The 17,611-nt window shown below is 40.3% G+C and overlaps 1 protein-coding gene across 1 annotated transcript in view; it reads right to left on the bottom strand.

Annotated features, from left to right (window-relative positions):
• CDH20 (cadherin 20) overlaps positions 1–11,999 on the bottom strand; it is a 231,648-nt gene extending 219,649 nt beyond the window's left edge. Inside the window, exon 1 of the mRNA XM_017528847.2 lies at positions 11,561–11,999. The gene's annotated coding sequence lies outside the window, so the exon portion shown is untranslated. The remainder of the gene's footprint in view (positions 1–11,560) is intronic.
• Between the last annotated feature and the right edge of the window lie 5,612 nt (positions 12,000–17,611).

The raw sequence follows: 17,611 nt of genomic DNA, 5'->3' as shown, positions 1-17,611 counted from the left end.
TTGCACTAGTCCCTTGCATTCTGGAGGTCTGGGTTCTAATTCTCTAATTTATAGAACAGCATCTGAAATGCCATTACCAATCTTTCTTCTATAGACATTTTTTTAAAAGCCCTAAAAATGCTATTTTGCTCATTTACCTAAAGTCAACTCATGGTAATTTGTACTATTTGAAGGAAGTGACATCATGGATAAGAGAAAACAGCAAATAATTTTTTAAATGACATATTTTATTCTTCAGAAGATATTTTAGTTATCTGCATTTTAAATAGCCATATGTCTCAGACTCTAGAAACTGGCAACATTTCAAATTAAATAGTGCATCCGTGCTGAGAGGATGAGGTGGCATACTGTAGTATTATAATTACAAGACAGACTTCATAACTTTGGTCAGACTCAGGCTCAAGCAGTGGGGCTAGAGTAGCTGTGATATCTTGGGCAACTTATTTATCTTCTCTGTGACTTCATTTCCTATGTTACTAAATGGTAATGATATTTGTATCTCAGGGCGTTATCAAGAATAGAAGAGACAATACTGATGAAGTGCTTTTGACAGGGCTTGGTCCATAGTAAGTGATTCTTATTTTACTGATCAGCATGGGAGTTTTAATCTGCTCCGTTTCTGACCTGGGCCGGTTCACCCCTCCTTAGGCAACCTGGTGGTCCCCCGCTCCCGGGAGATCACCATATTGATGCCGAACTTAGTGCAGACACGTGATCGGCATAGCGCACTACAGCCCAGAACTCCTGGACTCAAGAGATCCTCCAGCCTTAGCCTCCCGAATAGCTGGGACTACAAGCACGCACCAGCGTGCCCAGCGTGATTCTTACTTTATATAGCACATGGTAGGATTCTCTTTCCAGTGTCTTCTCTCTAATTTACCTCTATGAGTGGCTATGCAGTTTAGAGAAAATAGTACATCTTGCTCTTCTTAACAAAATTACACAGAGTAGTTTACAAGGTCAACCAAAGGCCTCTAAGAAAGAGTTCATATGTACCACAGGCTAGAAAGGACCTTGGAGAACCTCTGATACTTTCCCCGATCCGATGTCTGTGCTCAGACTCCCAGAGGACAGTCATCTGCACATTTTCCTCTGACTGCTGGGAACTCATTGCTCTCCAGGAAAGCCCACTTCAATGCAGGACAATTCATCATTAGGAACCTCATCAGCTTGCTGGGATAAAATGTGCTTCCCTGGAATAAAATATTCTTCCCATTCATTGACCCTGGTCCAGGCCTTCATGGCAATGCAGAATAGATATATTTTCTATTTCACATGAAGATATTTCAGATACTTGAAGAGAATTATTGTGCTCTCTCTAAGTCTTTCCTATGTCAGGACTGCTATTTTGAAGTCCATTTCTCATGTGGAAGGCCTGTGGCTACTTTCTACACACATAGCCTGTTGAGCACTTTCCTGGCCAGTGGATGGTTTCTACACACATAGCTCAGGTACAGTGTGATGAGTGGAACAGAACAGGACATCTCAGTGCACTCTGACCAAGACAAAGCAAAGCAGGATGGACTCATCCCTGGAAACACTGGATATAGTGGGTATCTAAAGGCCTGAATTTGCATCCTGATTCTGCCTTTCTCCAGCAGAGTGGTCTTGGGTGTGGTACTCAATCTCCATATGGTTTTCTTTTCTAACTGGCACATGTTTGTGTTAAATTTCATCTGGTCGTATCTAGTGGATCTCATCAGCCTTTTTGAGCCCATTTCTTCATCTAATATATTATCTATCTATTTGGTTTTCATTAAAGTTGTATGACTGGCATACCATAATGTGCACATCCTTGCCACTAATTAAAGCAAAATGTAATACATGGCAAGTCCAGCTAGAAGCCCAGAGCAGAACATTCGGAATCTGCACTAGGGTAACCAGGGCTTCATGGTTTATTAAAGAAGTATTTGCTATGCACTGATTACATGCCAGGGAAGATACTGGGTTCAGGGGATATAAAGATGAACAAGAGTTTCCTTCCCTACCCTCAAGAAGCTTGAAGTCTAGTGGTTCATCTATTAATGCACTTTTGAGGGTACTGTGGACAATGCCCTTTCAACCATTATTCTAGCTTTTGTTAGCACAAAGGTAGAATCATGGCAATCCCCTGATCACCCAGTCTGGGCCCCAAAGGAAACAAGTTGAGTAGGGAAAGACCTGATCTTAGTGAAGGAATGTTGACTTAGTGATTTTTTTCTCCTCAAGTTTCGTCTGATATATATATATATATATATATATATATATATATATTATTTTTTAATAAATCATATATAATGTGGCTGATGTAATCATGAAAACTATCTACATTATGAGCTGGAAAATAGATGCCCTACTCTTAAACATGTATACTATAATAAGGAATGCATGAAAATTGAACTTTACTAAGGCAGTGGTTCTCAACTAGGGGTACTTTTGCTCCTGAGGAAACATTTGGGCAATGTCTAGAGACATTTTCTGTTATCCCAAGTGGGAAGATATTGTTGGTATCTAGTGAGTAGAAGACAGGGATGCTGTTAAATATCCTACAATGCATAGGACACTTCCTATCCCAGACAAAGAATTGGCCAGGCAAAATGTCAGTAGTGACAGCCAGGTCGAGAAACCCTGCTTGGGAAGGGGAAGCAGCAGAACTGAGTGGTAAGACTACAAATGTGGGAGCCAGAGTCCTGTGTTTGACACGTGCTTGTGATGACCACTTCATCCTGCCTCAGTTTCTGCAACTGCAAAGTGAAGATGGTAACAATACTGAATTCAAAGAGAGGATTAGTGAGGCAATGCAAATGAAGCACTCACAGTGTCTGGCAGAGAGTAAGACTAAATAAATGGAGGTTATTTATTTATTTATTTATTTTACTCTGTCCATTTTTCCTCTGAATACTACATGTTTTTTGTTTTGGTTTGTTTTGGTTTTGTTTTTTGAGACAGAGTCTCGCTCTGTCACCCAGGCTGGAGTGCAGTGGTGCAATCTTGGCTCACGGCAACCTCCACCTCCTGGATTCCAGCAATTCTCCTGCCTCAGCTTCCTGAGTGAATGCTACATGTTTTAATTGACATGAGTGAAATAAATAGATGTAGCCAAAGAAATGTATAGCACTTGTATTTCATGAAGAAATCTGTTGTTTTCCTGTGTTTAAAGAAACAACCCTAAACAATTTGATCTTCAAATGTTAGCCAGCTCCATGAGCTGGATGGTATCCTCTTGCTGAGCTGCCTGAAGTATTCCACTGAGATACTAACTGCCAAATTGATTAATATTTTAATGACTGCTCAAAGATTTTATTTTCAAATACGAGTATGCCTCATATTTTTAGACTGAAATGTTCCCAATATTATGGAAATGAGGGTTATAAGCTAAGCATAAAGGTAGACACAACTACAACACTTCCAAACTGTGATGTTAATGAAGATATACTTTGGTTGCTAGCTACTATTTACTTTAAATGCAATTTGATATTAATGCTAGCACATAAGTGTTATTTAATCTTTATTTATAAGATGAACATCCTTGGGAGATCTTGCCAGTTTGTGCAAAGTATAGGCATAGATTTAGATTCTTATTTAATATCCCCAAAAAAGCCTGCAAGACACATGGTCTCAAGTGTGGTGCTTGCTTTCAATGATGTAATAATGGTTGGTGCCTCTGCAAACTGATAGAAAGTCTTTGAGGCAGGGAATCAAGGGATTTGAAAAAGAAATATTGGAAATTGTTTTGTTTCTTTCTTTTCTTTTCTTTTTGAGACAGAGTATTGCTCTGTCACCCAGGCTGGAGTGCAGTGGCGAAATCTTGGCTCACTGCAACCTCTGCCTCTGGGTTCAAGCGATTCTCCTGCGTCAGCCTCCTGAGTAGCTGGGATTACAGATGCATGCTACCATGTCTGGCTAATATTTGTATTTTTAGTAGAGATGGGGTTTCACCATGTTAGTCAGGGTGGTCTTGAACTCCTGACCTCGTGATCTGCCTGCCTCAGCCTCCCAAAGTGCTGGGATTACAGGTGTAAGCCACCATGCCTGGCCTGCTTTGTTTCTTGCATTAGAAAATGAAATGCCAGATGTAGGTGATGGGGAGGAAGGCAGCAGATCACACTGCCACGTGTGTTCCTATGCAACAATTTTGCATGTCCTTCACATGTACCCCAAAACCTAAAATGCAATAAAATAAATAAATGGGAAAAAAAAAAAAGAAAATGAAGATGAGATGCAATGACCTGTGAGTGTTTGTGTCTCCCCCAAGTTCTACATTGAAATCCTAACCCACAATGGAACGGCATTAGGAGGGGGGCCTTGAGGCAGTCATTGTGTAGTGAGGGTAGAGCCCTTGTGAATGAAATTATTGCCTGTAAAAAAAAGGGACGATAATTTTTTTATTATAGGGAGCTCTCTTGCCCTCCTTCTGCCATGTGAGAATACAATGAGAAAATAGCAGTCTGCAACTCAGAAGAGGGCCCTCACCAGAAACGGACCTTGCTGGCACCTTGATCTTGGACTCAGCCTCCAGGACTGTGAAAAATAAATTTCTGTTGTTTATTAGTCACTCAGCCTATGGTATTTTGTCGTAACAGCCTGGAGAGAGTAAAACATAAGAGAACATTGACGATGGTGTGGGAGGTGGGCATGGAGATGGCTATTTCTTTCAGTTGGTTTCTCTCAGTCCTTCTCTGACCTTCAACAGTGGTAGGTAGGTGATACTGCCTACTCTGCATGTCTGTTCAAGCCATGTGCATGAAAAAAGATAGCCTTAGATGCAAAGATTAAATGTCCATTTTGATCTATTTTCTTATTTAGTGCTCAACATGTTTCAAATTAAAAAGAAATATGTATTTGGTAGCCCTTTCAAAGATAGTTAAGATTACTACTAAATGAAATTTCTTTAGCCAATTTTTTATTAAATTGCTAAAGGAAATTACATCTGTTGGCTTAAAAACAAATTATGATAAGTTCATCAATCATGTATAATATGTACAATTTAATCCCTTATTAAGGGGTTCAAAGATGCTGAGTTTACCAAATGAAGGAACGTAATTGTGAATATGATAAAAGATGTATGTATGCTATTCCATCATGAAAATATTTTGTATTAATAGTTTTGACCAAAGATTTGTATAAATATAGCTATAATACTTATACTCATGAGTACACTCAAAATTTCTACCCAACAATTTATATAAGCTGCTATTTAGTAAGCTGTATTTTTAAATTATTGGGGAAAGTGAAAATCAAAATTTGGTTCTGTTCAAAGATACCAGCTAAAGAACTAAAACAACAACAACAAACTGTCCTGTCCCTCTTTCCGTGCTGTTTTGCCCCCAACCTTAACTCTAATCCCAGTAAACAACCCTCCCTGGGAACAAGTGGTAATTGGATCTTCATGCTAATTCTATCCTGGTTTTCTTTTGACTACTAGCTCCCAATTATGCCAACATATTACACTATGTACTGTTCTCTGGGAAAATGCTGAGACAACCTTGTTCATTCAACTAAGGTCAGACCTTAAAAAAAAAAAAAAAAGGCTGAAGATTTACCTAAAGACATTTTAGTTCCTAACAAGCAGCTGTTTTTCATTTTGGGTGGAAGGTTAACATAGCTTACTCTAGTTATAAACCAGGTGCAGGAACAGATTAGTAGGAGTGTATGGGTCATAAGTAATTTCAACGTGAAGTGTTAAGGATTAAGATTTTGTTCTCCTGCCAGATGTTGAACACAGAGTTGTGGTTGCATGGTTTGGCTGACCACTGGCTACATGTCAAAAAAATTTCTGTGACCATCATGTGTATCCATTGCATATAATCAAATGATCACTTCATTAATTACCCTTTAATTAGTTGATATAACAGAAGACATGCAGTTATTTCGTCATGATTGGTCTGATTAAGACTCAATACTTCATACATGAACATAAAGATGGAATTAATAGAAACTGGGGGGTCCGAAAGTGGGGAGGCTGGAAGGAAATTAACTGTTGAAGAGTTATTATCTATGGAGTACAATGGTCATTATTTGTGTAATGTGTACACTAGAAGTCTAATCTCTCCTTGTGCATATATATATATATGTATAATAAACTTGCACATGTACCCCTTGAATCTAAAATAAAAAAGACCCAGTACTTAAGGCATAGAATCTGTTTATGTTACTACTTGTAAATAATAATTCAGTGATAGTGCCACTTTTATTATAAAGATATATTGTACATTTTAACAACTTACATATGCATAAACACATGAAAGTTAGGTAAAAGTTAAAAAAAAAAACCCTTTAACTTAAAGATTCCCTACTTTCTCACTTCCCTCATGTTCACGCCAGAATATTGCCAATAATTATTACTAATTGTCACAGGCAAATCTTGTCAATTAAAAAAAATTATTCAAAGTAACAAGGACCATTCAAATATTTGACTTTAAAAACTACGGATTCATTTAGCTTGAAAATTCAATTGATGCAATTCTATATTCCTTATTAAAAATCAGATCGACACATATTTTTTAAAGAATCTATTATGAGCAAGATTCTAGTTAGGAGCTGTAGAACTATAAAAAAGTCCGTCTTCCATGCAAGATACGTCTTTACTCTTTGGAGGTAATGGCATTAGTGAGAATATGTTCTAAACTTGTGATCAGATTGTTAAACATTCTTATAAATAGCAAGAGTACCCCCATTTTAGGCAATGCTGTGCATGTTTGTGACATTTGCACTTTTGTGTGGTACTTTACATGCTAGCCATTACTGCTTAGCAAGGACAGATGAGTGATACTGTTAAAACTTTATGTATGTTTTAAGGATGTAACAGTTTATAGCAACTTCCTTTACTCTTTTATAGTGGTTATTCAGTGATATATTTGTAGACCAGATGTCCTCTCTTTTGTGATCTCTTAAGCTAAAAACAAAACAAAAATTACATATATCTTGAGGTAAATTGGATCATTTCTATTTTGCACTGCACTTGAGTAATGTTTTGAGTTGAATGTTCTCAGGGTTCTAAAATTAAGTTAATCCATATGTAATTAGGAACATTCTTAACTAGACAGTCCTGGTTAGCAAGAGATTGGCAGATTATTCTGAAACACTAGGTAGCAAACCATGGATGGCAATTAAATAAAAAAAGAATAAAATTCTCTTTAAAATAGGTTGTTGCAATAGCTTAATGTGGTAATATGATTTTCTATTTTTAATTGCTGTAGACAGTGCATTTTTTAAAGCAAAATTTTGTCTTCTGAGAGCTAGTTTCATAATTTTGTACTACTTATGCTGTTTAACGCTTCAGCAAGTATTTTGCGTTTGCAATCCCTTTTGATTTGTGATGGATAAAATAAAATAAAGGTTAGTAAAGATAGTGTTGCACATCTCAAACAGACAAGAATATCTTGGAGAAGCTAAGTATTTCTCTTTATGAGACTGTATGACCTTATGTTATACAGTTATGTTGTATTTATGTTAATGTATAATGCTTTTATGATAACAATGCTTTTATTCCCAGAATAATTATACTTAACATTGACACTTAAAAATGCGCTTTTTACATTCAAATAATGACAACTTTGCTCTATGTTCCATGTCAATATCAGGATTCAGGGAGGGCTGAACATAATAAACACCTGGTTCTTCATTTACTCTTCCCCAGACGCCATGTGCTTAATACTGTGTATAGTCCCTTGCTTATGTCTTCATTTGCAGGAGTCATTTCAGAAGGAAGTGATGACAGTGCCATCTTTTAGTAAATAACAATAAGTCACAGTCTACTGAATATAAAAACTGTAGATTCTCAGTTGCTTAAAACCACCTTTATCACATAAACTATGTTTTCTTGGTCTCTAAATTAGTATCAAAATACAGAGGAGATTGTTTCTTCAATTAAATGTGAAAGATTAATCACTGTAGTGATTTGTTTCACAACAGACAATAATTAAATGTCAAAAATGGAATATTTACTTCTTAAGCCTCATATGTCCGAGAAAAAAGTACTGGAGAAGCATAAAAATCTGGTGCTATTTGCATATATGTTGATTGAGTTGACATGGAGGTTTACATATAAATAAAATTATTTAATATTAGAATTACATAATGCATTTATTTTTATTATAGTTGCACATGCTATTCTTAGAGGACAAGAAATTTCCCCCATATCCGAAGTACAATGTGGAGGGGAAAAAAAATGGCAACACTGAGTCTCAGCTCTCTGGTATTCTGGGGATATGCCTTTTGGGGTAAGGAGAAATAATGAGGATTTCCCAAAGTAACATGAAAGTGAAACAAATGAATATAAAAGTGATAAATGTTACTTTTCTATTTCTCTCTTGCTCTTATTTTCACCACTCTGCACTACTGATTGCAGCACCACCAGATCAGAATGAACAATTAACTGTCTAATTATTCTAGTCACAGCAGCCCACAATGAAATCTTTATTCCGTGTTTACAGCAATCTTTGGCAGAGGCTGTCTTGCTGTTTCTAAACTAAGAAGAACTGCCCTTTGGCTCCTCTCGGCATCAGCTGCCTTGGTTTCAGCCCTGGATGCCAATAATCAGACTTCTTTTTCTTCCAAAGTGGACATTTTTTTTAGGGTGAAAAGACCTATTCTCATCACCCCCCCATATATTTTGGCTGATTTATGTTCTCGTCACTGCAGCTCTTCCTTCCGTATCTCTTTACGTTTCTCCTTTCTCCATAGAACACCATCAGCAAAACCCCATTTTAGTTCCAAAATTGTAAAAAATGCTTAGCCAAACAGTGCTCACTACTATGAGGGAAAGAAAAATACAACTACTGGTTTATGGGTAGAGGGAAGTCAAGGAAATCCCTCCCGCTTTTCTAAACTGCTAATTTTCTAGCTCAAAAGGCATTCAGTAACTTCTCCACCAGGGGAAAGCATACCCACTTTTCAGTGGCTCTCTTAATGATTTCCAACTATTTACTTAAATCCACCAACAGCTGCAGGTCTTTGAGAAGCTTCAGAACTTGGGGGATATTTACAAATGTATAAGGGTCTCAGAGGGTAGAGGGTACATCTGAGTCTCTTGGAGATGGCAAGAGAAGACTACTGCACTACAACAGACAGCAAGAGAGAAGTTAATACCAATCCAAAGTCTAGAAGGATGCAGTGCTTTTACCCAATGGAGGAGGGAAAAATACCTTGGTTAACCCTCTGGGCTATCTCATGGAGTCCCCTTCCTGAATCTAAGAGCAGAGAACAAGCAGTGCTAGATCCGTTATCCTAAGCTGCTCAACTGCTTTCTCCAGACAAACATTTCTTTGCTCTGCCAGGATGGTGGCATCTTCTTTCCCATTCCAGTCTCCAAACCCTGTGTAACAGTTCCACTAACAACTCTCACTATCTCCTCTCAGCCCTCAGCACTACTCAAATCGCCTTTCCGGTGAGAACTGGGTCATAAAATTTTACAGGGCAGAAAGGTAGAAGGGGGCGTTTCAGTAGTATAAACACTGATTAAATTTCCCGGCAACTCTCCCCAAACGAAAGATAATTTTTCTACAAATATGCACAAGAATGTCAAGAATGCTAAGTCATTTTTATGTTTGTACTTTCCTTTTCCATTTTAATTTTACACTGCCACATGGCACACATGCTAAAAATGTATCTCCTTAACCTGCAGTGTAGCAAACTTTTCACAAAACATTAAAATGGCATATTTTATAGACTGTCCTTTCCCAGGATGCTCAAAGCATTTTTTTTGGATACAAAATTAGATCATCTCATGACAACTGTCCTGTTAGAAAGGCACAGTTACTTGGGTTATCTGCAGAGAGCGAAAATCAGAAGCACTGAAAAGAAAGGTCACGCCAAAGTCAATGGCCAAAGCCTCAGTATACACTGAGAGCTTGGTTCACAGCCTAAGTAGACTCTAAGAGCTTGGTTTCCAATTTATAATACTTCCCTCCTGCTCTTCATTTGTCTGTTTTCTCTGGCAGGAAGGGATGTGGCCAGCGTGGAGGCTTGACCTCATCTCCTGCTCTGAGCTTAACTCTGCCAGCTTTCTGCTTCATCAGCTGCCCAAGCCGGCACTCTGGACAACATCTGAACAGGGTCAAGCCAAGAGGTGGCAACCACAGGTCCCTTGTGGATTCCTCCAGTGGCAGGACCTGAATCCTGTCAGCATGTCCAACGGGACTGCAAGGGTCACACTAAAGGGAAAAGACTTTCCCAGGTTGTATAAATAAATGAAAGGGAAACGCTGGGTCAACTAAGGGGCTCAAGATGGCGTTGCCTTCAGGGTTCCCCAGCCAGAGGTGGCTGACTAAGGTGAGCAGATAGGAACATAATACTCATCTGTAAGCATGGGTGCAAACATGTCCTAGTTTCAACTTTTTGTTATTCTTAGGTAGATCCAGTTATTTAGCTGAGTCCCTGACAGCACCACAGCTCTGAAGGGGTAATTTCCTTAGGTGGAAAGACACACATCAGAGACTAGATCAGGTCCGCGGACATTTCATTTGAAGGGAGGGGGCTGCAGATTCAGTTTCCAGGCGATTTATAGCAGTAAGAAAAAAAAAATTATTCCTGGTGCTCGTGCCAATAACGAGCATTAATAATAATAGCAACACCATAGTAAACTCCGGATCTACCAGGCGACCACCTCCCTGGCTCTCTAGTGCTAGCCCTTCTCACCTCCTGCCTGGCCTCATCAGAAACAAAACAAAGCGAAACAAGCCTCTGGTGCTGCCTCCGGGCTGCCCTCCAGATTTCAACCCCCACCGCCGCCCGCCCCAGAGGCGGATAGCTAGGCGAAGGCTACTGCAGTCTCTTCTTTGGCTAAGGGCGCGTTGGGACTCCGCGGTAACGTTTTCTTTGCAAATCGGAAACTTTCACCTGATTTGACCCTCTTGCCCCCAGCTCTTCCCCCGTGACAACTACAACAAGCAAAGACCAAACAACGCGCGCGCAATTCAGAGCTTTCCTTGGGAGTGTCAGGGCCTGAGGACAGGAAATCCGGGGAGTTGGCGAAGTCCGGCAGGTGGCGGGGACGCGAGTCCCCACCACATTCTCCTCCCACTGCCGAGCTCGGGCGGGGGCGCGGGGCGAGGCGCGGACCGGGGATCGGCCGGTAGGTGCCTGTGATGTCCCGGAGCCTCGCTCTCTAGCCCCCTTCCCGGCACACAGCTCTCTGCGAGGGACGCGGCCACTCTGTCCCCATCGCAGACAGAGGGAGGCTCCGCTGCCCGCAGGGCCAGAGAGAGTGAAGCCAGTGCCAAGCACCCCCACAAGCCGCGCTCCTGATCCCCCGTCACCATCCCTCGGTGCGCGCAGTCCCCGCTCCCAGCGCGCCACGTTCTCCACCTGCCCGGAGCGCCCCAGCGTCCCTGCTTCCAGAGAGCAGCTTCCCCAGTCCCGGCAGCCCCTCTCCGTCCTCTTCTCCCCCAAAGTCCGAGGAAGTCGAACTCGGAGCGGCCGGTCGGCTCGCCGAGGCTGCGGACAGTTGCTGGGAGAGCGCGGCGCGGAGCGGGACCGCGCGCAGCGCCCGGGGTCTCGCCCCAGAGGGCTGGCTCTGCACGCCCGGAGGCCGGAGTCCTGAGCCCCATGAGCCGGGCCCGACCTGAGCCCTCTGCGTTACCTGGCACGGCCGGCGACTCTCCGGAGACCTTCGGTCCTGACTGCTCCCGGGCGGGCGTCCAGCTCACATCGCTGCTTTCCCCACCGGGCGGCTGGTGTTCCTCTGGGTCCCTTCGGCCCCTGCTCGCGGCGCTGTCCCCGCCCCCCACCCCCCTGCCCCTCTGTCAGAAATGTCACAGCTTTTCTGTCTTCGGATGTTTCGCAAAGTCTCTGTGCGGTCACCAGGAGTTGGGGGGCACTGGCAGGTGCGCCAACCCCGCCGCCGCCCTGCCCTGCCCTCCCGCGGCGCCCTGTGTTCAGCCTGTCCGGTGAGAGGAATCCCCTGGTCGATGTCACCGTCCCCCGAGCGCGGCGCGCGGTCCGCTTCCCCTCCCTGGAGCCTTCTCTAGCCGGAGTGGCTGCCGCCTGCCTGAGCCGCTGGTCCTCATTCCCCTGCTCATGAATATTCTGACAGAGGCTAATGCCGTTGAAGTAAATTGAATTAGCCAATTGGTGCCAGGAATGTGCGCTCCTTCCTTCTGAGGAGCTGTCTGGAACACCACCAGATGAAAGCAATTAACGTCCGGTTGGCACCCTGTGGTTTAGACCAGTGAGGGGCAAAATGGGTTAATTCTTTAAATGCAGTTTAGATACCGCATTTAAATGTTTAAACTCCTCTATTGGCTGAGAGCAGAAGGAAATGTTACGAGGAAGAGAGAATAAAGGATATGTATGGACTTGGGGAGGGGGGCGGGGGTATTTATGTCTAAACTTTCCCCCTGAAGTTGAGGTACTTATTTTGCACAGATTCTGGAAGAGGCAGTTGATGAGGAGAACAGGAAAATGCAAATAAGATAGGAAAGGAAATGAGTAGCAACCTGGGTTTAACCTTGACCTTGAGGATACAAAAGACTAAGTATTTTCAAGAGGAGAGGTAGGGGAAGATGGCATATGTGAGGGAAACCTCACTCATCGACTTCTCAGAATTTCTTCAAATGCTCAGATTTCCTTTTTTTTTTTTTCCTCATAGGAAAATCTTAGAGTTTTATGCCTTAAGTAGAGATGGGGTAGAGGTATATTAAGGGTCAGAAATTTCTGAGGTGAAAACTGAGACCACCCTTCTCCCCGAGATGAAGAGGGTCCCCCAATTCACACAATTTCCGTGACAGGCCCATTCCAGAAAGGCAATTCCAGTTCTGTAGTTCAAACTCTTACTTCTAAGGTCAGATAAAAGAGCTTAGCAGGAGAGATCACCTCTCTCCTGTCCTGATTCCCACCCTAGAATGCCAAGTTATTGATGACAGCTTGAGTTTTGCAGTACCTAGAGGGGGACTCTTTGCCCAATGCCGTTTCTAGATTTCTCTTCAATATCTTCAAGTGAGGTCCTTGGAGGGTTTCCTCCCGCACCACTGATTGTAATACATAAAGTTACTTTGATTGAATTGATAAATTACTAATCTATTTGTACAACTGCTCTGTGGCCACATGATCAATGTGTATGAAGAACTGATAAAATGATGTATATAAACAACCAATATGATTCCCAAGTGTGTGACAATAGAAATAGCATCTCAGTTAAGGCAGTCATGCTATATTTTAATAGGCTTCAGCAGGCCTAGAATTAGAACTCATAGTTATAATAGTAATTACTAATAGCAGAGCAGCTAATGTTTATGGAGAACTTATGTGACAGACATGTGTTACACATGTTATTTTGTTTCATCTTTCCAACAACTATTCAGTCTAGACTATTACTTCTCTATTTAATAGATGTTGCAGGTGAGGCTCAAAAATGTAAGTGAAGCTGACCCTTGAACAACGTGGGGGTCAGAAGCACTGACCCTCATGTAGTCAAAAATCCACATGTAATTTTTGACTCCTCACAACTTTACTGCTGTCTGGAAACTTTATTGATAACATAAGCAGCTGACTAACACATATTTTATATGCTATACATTTTATATGCTGTATTCTTACAGTAGTCTGGAGAAAATAAAATATTAAAGAAATAACAAGGAAAAGAAAATGTATTTACTATTCATTAAGTGGAAGTGGAGCATCATAAAGGTCTTCATCATCCTTGTCTTCATGTTGAGTAGGTGGAGGAGGAGGAAGAGGAAGGATTGGTCTCGTCCTGTCAGAGATGACAGATGGGAGAAAATCCATGTGTAAGTGGCCTCATACAGTTCACACTTTTGTTGTTCAAGGATCAGCTGTGGTGTGTCCAGGTCATATAGCTCATAAGTGGAGAGATCAACCTTGACCCAAAGGAGCTTGACTAGCAGGCCAGGGCCTTCGGGTCTCCAGCAGCTTCCACTGCCTTTTTTTTCCCTAAAGAGAAGATCAGTTTCTTGGTGTTTTGTTGAAGTTACTTGTTTTTGGTGATCAATTCCTTACCCTAAATTTAGAGAAAAATATAAGCTTTTTTTTTTTTTTTTTTTTTTTTTTTGGGTGGGGATAGTGTGTTGGTTAATTTTATGGGTCAACTTTACTGAGCCATAAGGTATTCAGATATTTGGTAGAACATCATCCTGGAAGTTTTTCTGAGTATGTTTTTTGGATAAGAGTAGCATTTATTCTATTCTGTTGGTTGCTGGTCCACGCTAATGATTGTTTCTTTTGCTCTGCAGAAGCTCTTAAGTTTAATTAGATCCCATTTGTCTATTTTGGCTTTTGTTGCCATTGCTTTTGGTGTTTTAGTCATGAAGTCCTTGCCTATGTCTGTGTCCTGAATGATATTGCCTAGATTTTCTTCTAGGATTTTTATGGTGTTGGGTTTTATGTTTAAATCTTTAATCCATCTGTAGTTAATTTTTGTATACAGTGTAAAGAAGGGGTCCAGTTTTAGCTTTCTGCATATGGCTGGCTAGTTTTCTCAACACATCTGACAAAGGGCAAATATCCAGAATCTACAAAGACCTAAAACAAATTTACAAGAAAAAAACAACCTCATTGAAAAGTGGGTGAAGGCTATGAACAGACACTTTTCAAAAGAAGACATTTATGTGGCCAACGAACATATGAAAAAATGTTCATCATCACTGGCCATTAGAGAAATGCAAATCAAAACCACATTGAGATACCATCTCATGCCAGTTAGAATGGTGATCATTAAAAAATCTGGAGACAACAGATGCTGGAGAGGATGTAGAGAAATAGGAACACTTTTACACTGTTCTTGGGAGTATAAATTAGTTCAACCATTATGGAAGACAGTGTGGTGATTTCTCAAGGATCTAGAAATAGAAATACCATTTGACCCAGCAATTGCATTACTGGGTATATACCCAAGGGATTATAAATAGTGCTATTATAAAGACACATGCACATGTATGTTCCTTGTGGCACTGTTTACAATAGCAAAGACCTGGAACCAACCCAAATGCCCATCAATGATAGGCTGGATAAAGAAAATGTTACATGTATACACCATGGAATACTATGCAGCCATAAAAAAGGATGAGTTAATATCCTTTGTAGGGACATGGATGAATCTGAAAACCATCATTCTCAGAAAACTGACGCAAGAACAGAAAAACAAACATTGCATGTTCTCACTCATAGGCAGGTGTTGAATAAAGGGGAACATCACACAATAGGGTCTGTTGTGGGGTGGGGGGCTAGGGAAGGGATAGTGGGGGGTGGGGAGTTTGGGGAGGGATAACATTGGGAGAAATAACTAATGTAGGGAATGGGGGGATGGAGGCAGCAAACCACCATGGCAAGCGTATACCTATGTAACAATCCTGCAAGATCTGCACTTGTATCTCAGAAATTAAAGTATAATAATAAAATATATATATATATATATATATATATATGAAAAAAAGACTAGCATTTAAATTTGCAGACTGAGGCAGATTGCCTTCCGTAATGTGGGTGGGCCTCATCCAATCAGTTGAAGGCCTGACTAGAACAAAAGATTGGTCTTCCCTCAAATAAATGCTGGCCATGCTCATGTTTTTATTGGTTCTTCTTCTTATGAGAAGCCTTTGAGGTAAGAAATGTATTCTTTTACCCTCTACAAAATGTGTGTTTGAAAACCTTTTTTTTAAAAAAAAAAAAAAAAAAAAAGAAAACAGCACATTATAAAGTGCTGTTTCTTTGCACAGAGTATGTATTTAGTTTTCAGGGCTGGATAGTTGCGTATTTTTGTAGGTTCTTATGAAAAGCCTTTGGGATGAGAAATGCCATCTTCTACCTTCTACAATGGTAAAATTTTCTGGCCTGATAGAAAAAATTTTCTGGCCTAACGACTTTCAAACTCAGACATCATCTTTGTGGATTATGGATTTGTCAGCCTCCCTAATTGCATGAGGCAATTCCTTATTATACTGCATCTACCTATCTACCTACCTATCTACCTTTAGTTGGTTCTGTTTCCTTGGAGAACATCAACTAATACAAATGAATACATTCAGTAAATTCTACTATTTGTGAATTTCCTGTAGATATCAAATGTCTCCATTTCCTAATACACTGACACACCATGTGCAATTTTTTACTTAAGTTTTTCCAGACCTATTATTAATAAGGTAAAAACAAATTATATTTTATTTTTCCTGTTTTTTAAACATGGGTGGGACTATCAGATTTAAATAAAATTTTATCTTTCAAGTACTAACAATGGACTATAATATATTAGATTAAAGCAAAATTTATAGATATTATATAAAGGGAGAAATTTGAGTATTATAATTTTAGGTATAAGAACGATCAGGTTAAATATTTGAATTCAATTGTTGAGTACCCACTAAATGCTAGGCACATATCTATTCAAATGTTTTCTATTCAAATACACAGTTAAATTACTTTTAAACATTGAGGATCTGCCATATTTTCTTCTCCGAAACTTTGGGTAGTTTGAAACCTTTTATTTAAAAAAAGTGTGTGACTGTTTCATTCTCATATTAAATACTGATGATTTCCCAATCATGATTCCTCCCTTACAACGCTCTGTAAGTTCTTCCTTTTATAGAGAGAATCCACTTAGGATTTAGAAGCAACATTTCACAAAAATGTCTTTAGATGTAGGAATATGTATTTATATGAATATTTTAACATGATTTTAGATCCCATAAAATGTTATCAGGATGAGTGCTTTCTATATTTTCTCAAGAGTCTCAGTGGGCAGAGTTGGTGGAAGACCACCAGCCTCTGAGTGGGGACACTGGCTCTTTGTTGGGGGTGTGGGGCCCTCTTGGATAAGCCATTCTCCTTTGGAGTGAACCAAGCTAGTGAGTGTGCAAAGTGGAAAAAAATACCCTCTTTACTGAGGGCTTTGCTACTTGCAAATTGCTCTCCCATATGCTATCTCATTCCATCCTCCCGGCAACCCTATGAATTCAGCATTATTATCTATATTTAATTGATGAGGAATCTCAAGTTCACAGAGATTCAGTAACACTCAGCTTCTCCTAGGAAGGGATAGAACAGGACTTTAATCCAGGGACAAAGTCACCTTCTCAGTGAAGCTGCCTTTGACATCTCCTTCTGCCCTCCCTCCCTCAGCCCCGCCATGTGCACACACACACTTCATTTTCCAGTGGAAATACAATTCCCTCCTTTGTGCTCCCGTAGGACATCTAAGATGTGTGAAGAAATAATCAGAACACATGTGTTGTTTCTACCAGTAATCAAAAGCAACCTGAAGTGAGAAACTTTGTCTTAATAATTTTTTTGGTCCCCAAATTTAGCTAAATGGCAAGCACCCAGCACCAACACCAGTCCTAGCACACTTTTGAAAATGTGTTCCATTGACTTTACTGGGCTATCAGGATTAAACAAAATGTTGGCAGGTGTTTGGAAATTTAAAAACACCATATAAAGATATTATTATTCAAAAGTAGATTCAGAAACAAATATAATAATTTTAGCTTTGACCTCTGGCTGATCAATTCTATGGGTGAGAAAAGCAGTTTGATAACTTTTATATCAGCTACTCTTTTTAGGACATGGATGGCTAACACTTGCTCAAATTATAATCATCTGGTTAATAGTAGCACTAAACTGGCCCATTAAGCAAGAAGGTATTCGTCTGGGAAAGATGAGTCAGTGTATGTATGTGTGTGTA

This window comes from Cebus imitator, unplaced genomic scaffold, assembly GCF_001604975.1.
Source record: "Cebus imitator isolate Cc_AM_T3 unplaced genomic scaffold, Cebus_imitator-1.0 Scaffold55, whole genome shotgun sequence".
Classification (NCBI taxonomy): domain Eukaryota; kingdom Metazoa; phylum Chordata; class Mammalia; order Primates; family Cebidae; genus Cebus; species Cebus imitator.
The sequence above is the reverse complement of the archived record's forward strand: the minus strand, read 5'-3'. Positions and strand labels throughout refer to the sequence as shown.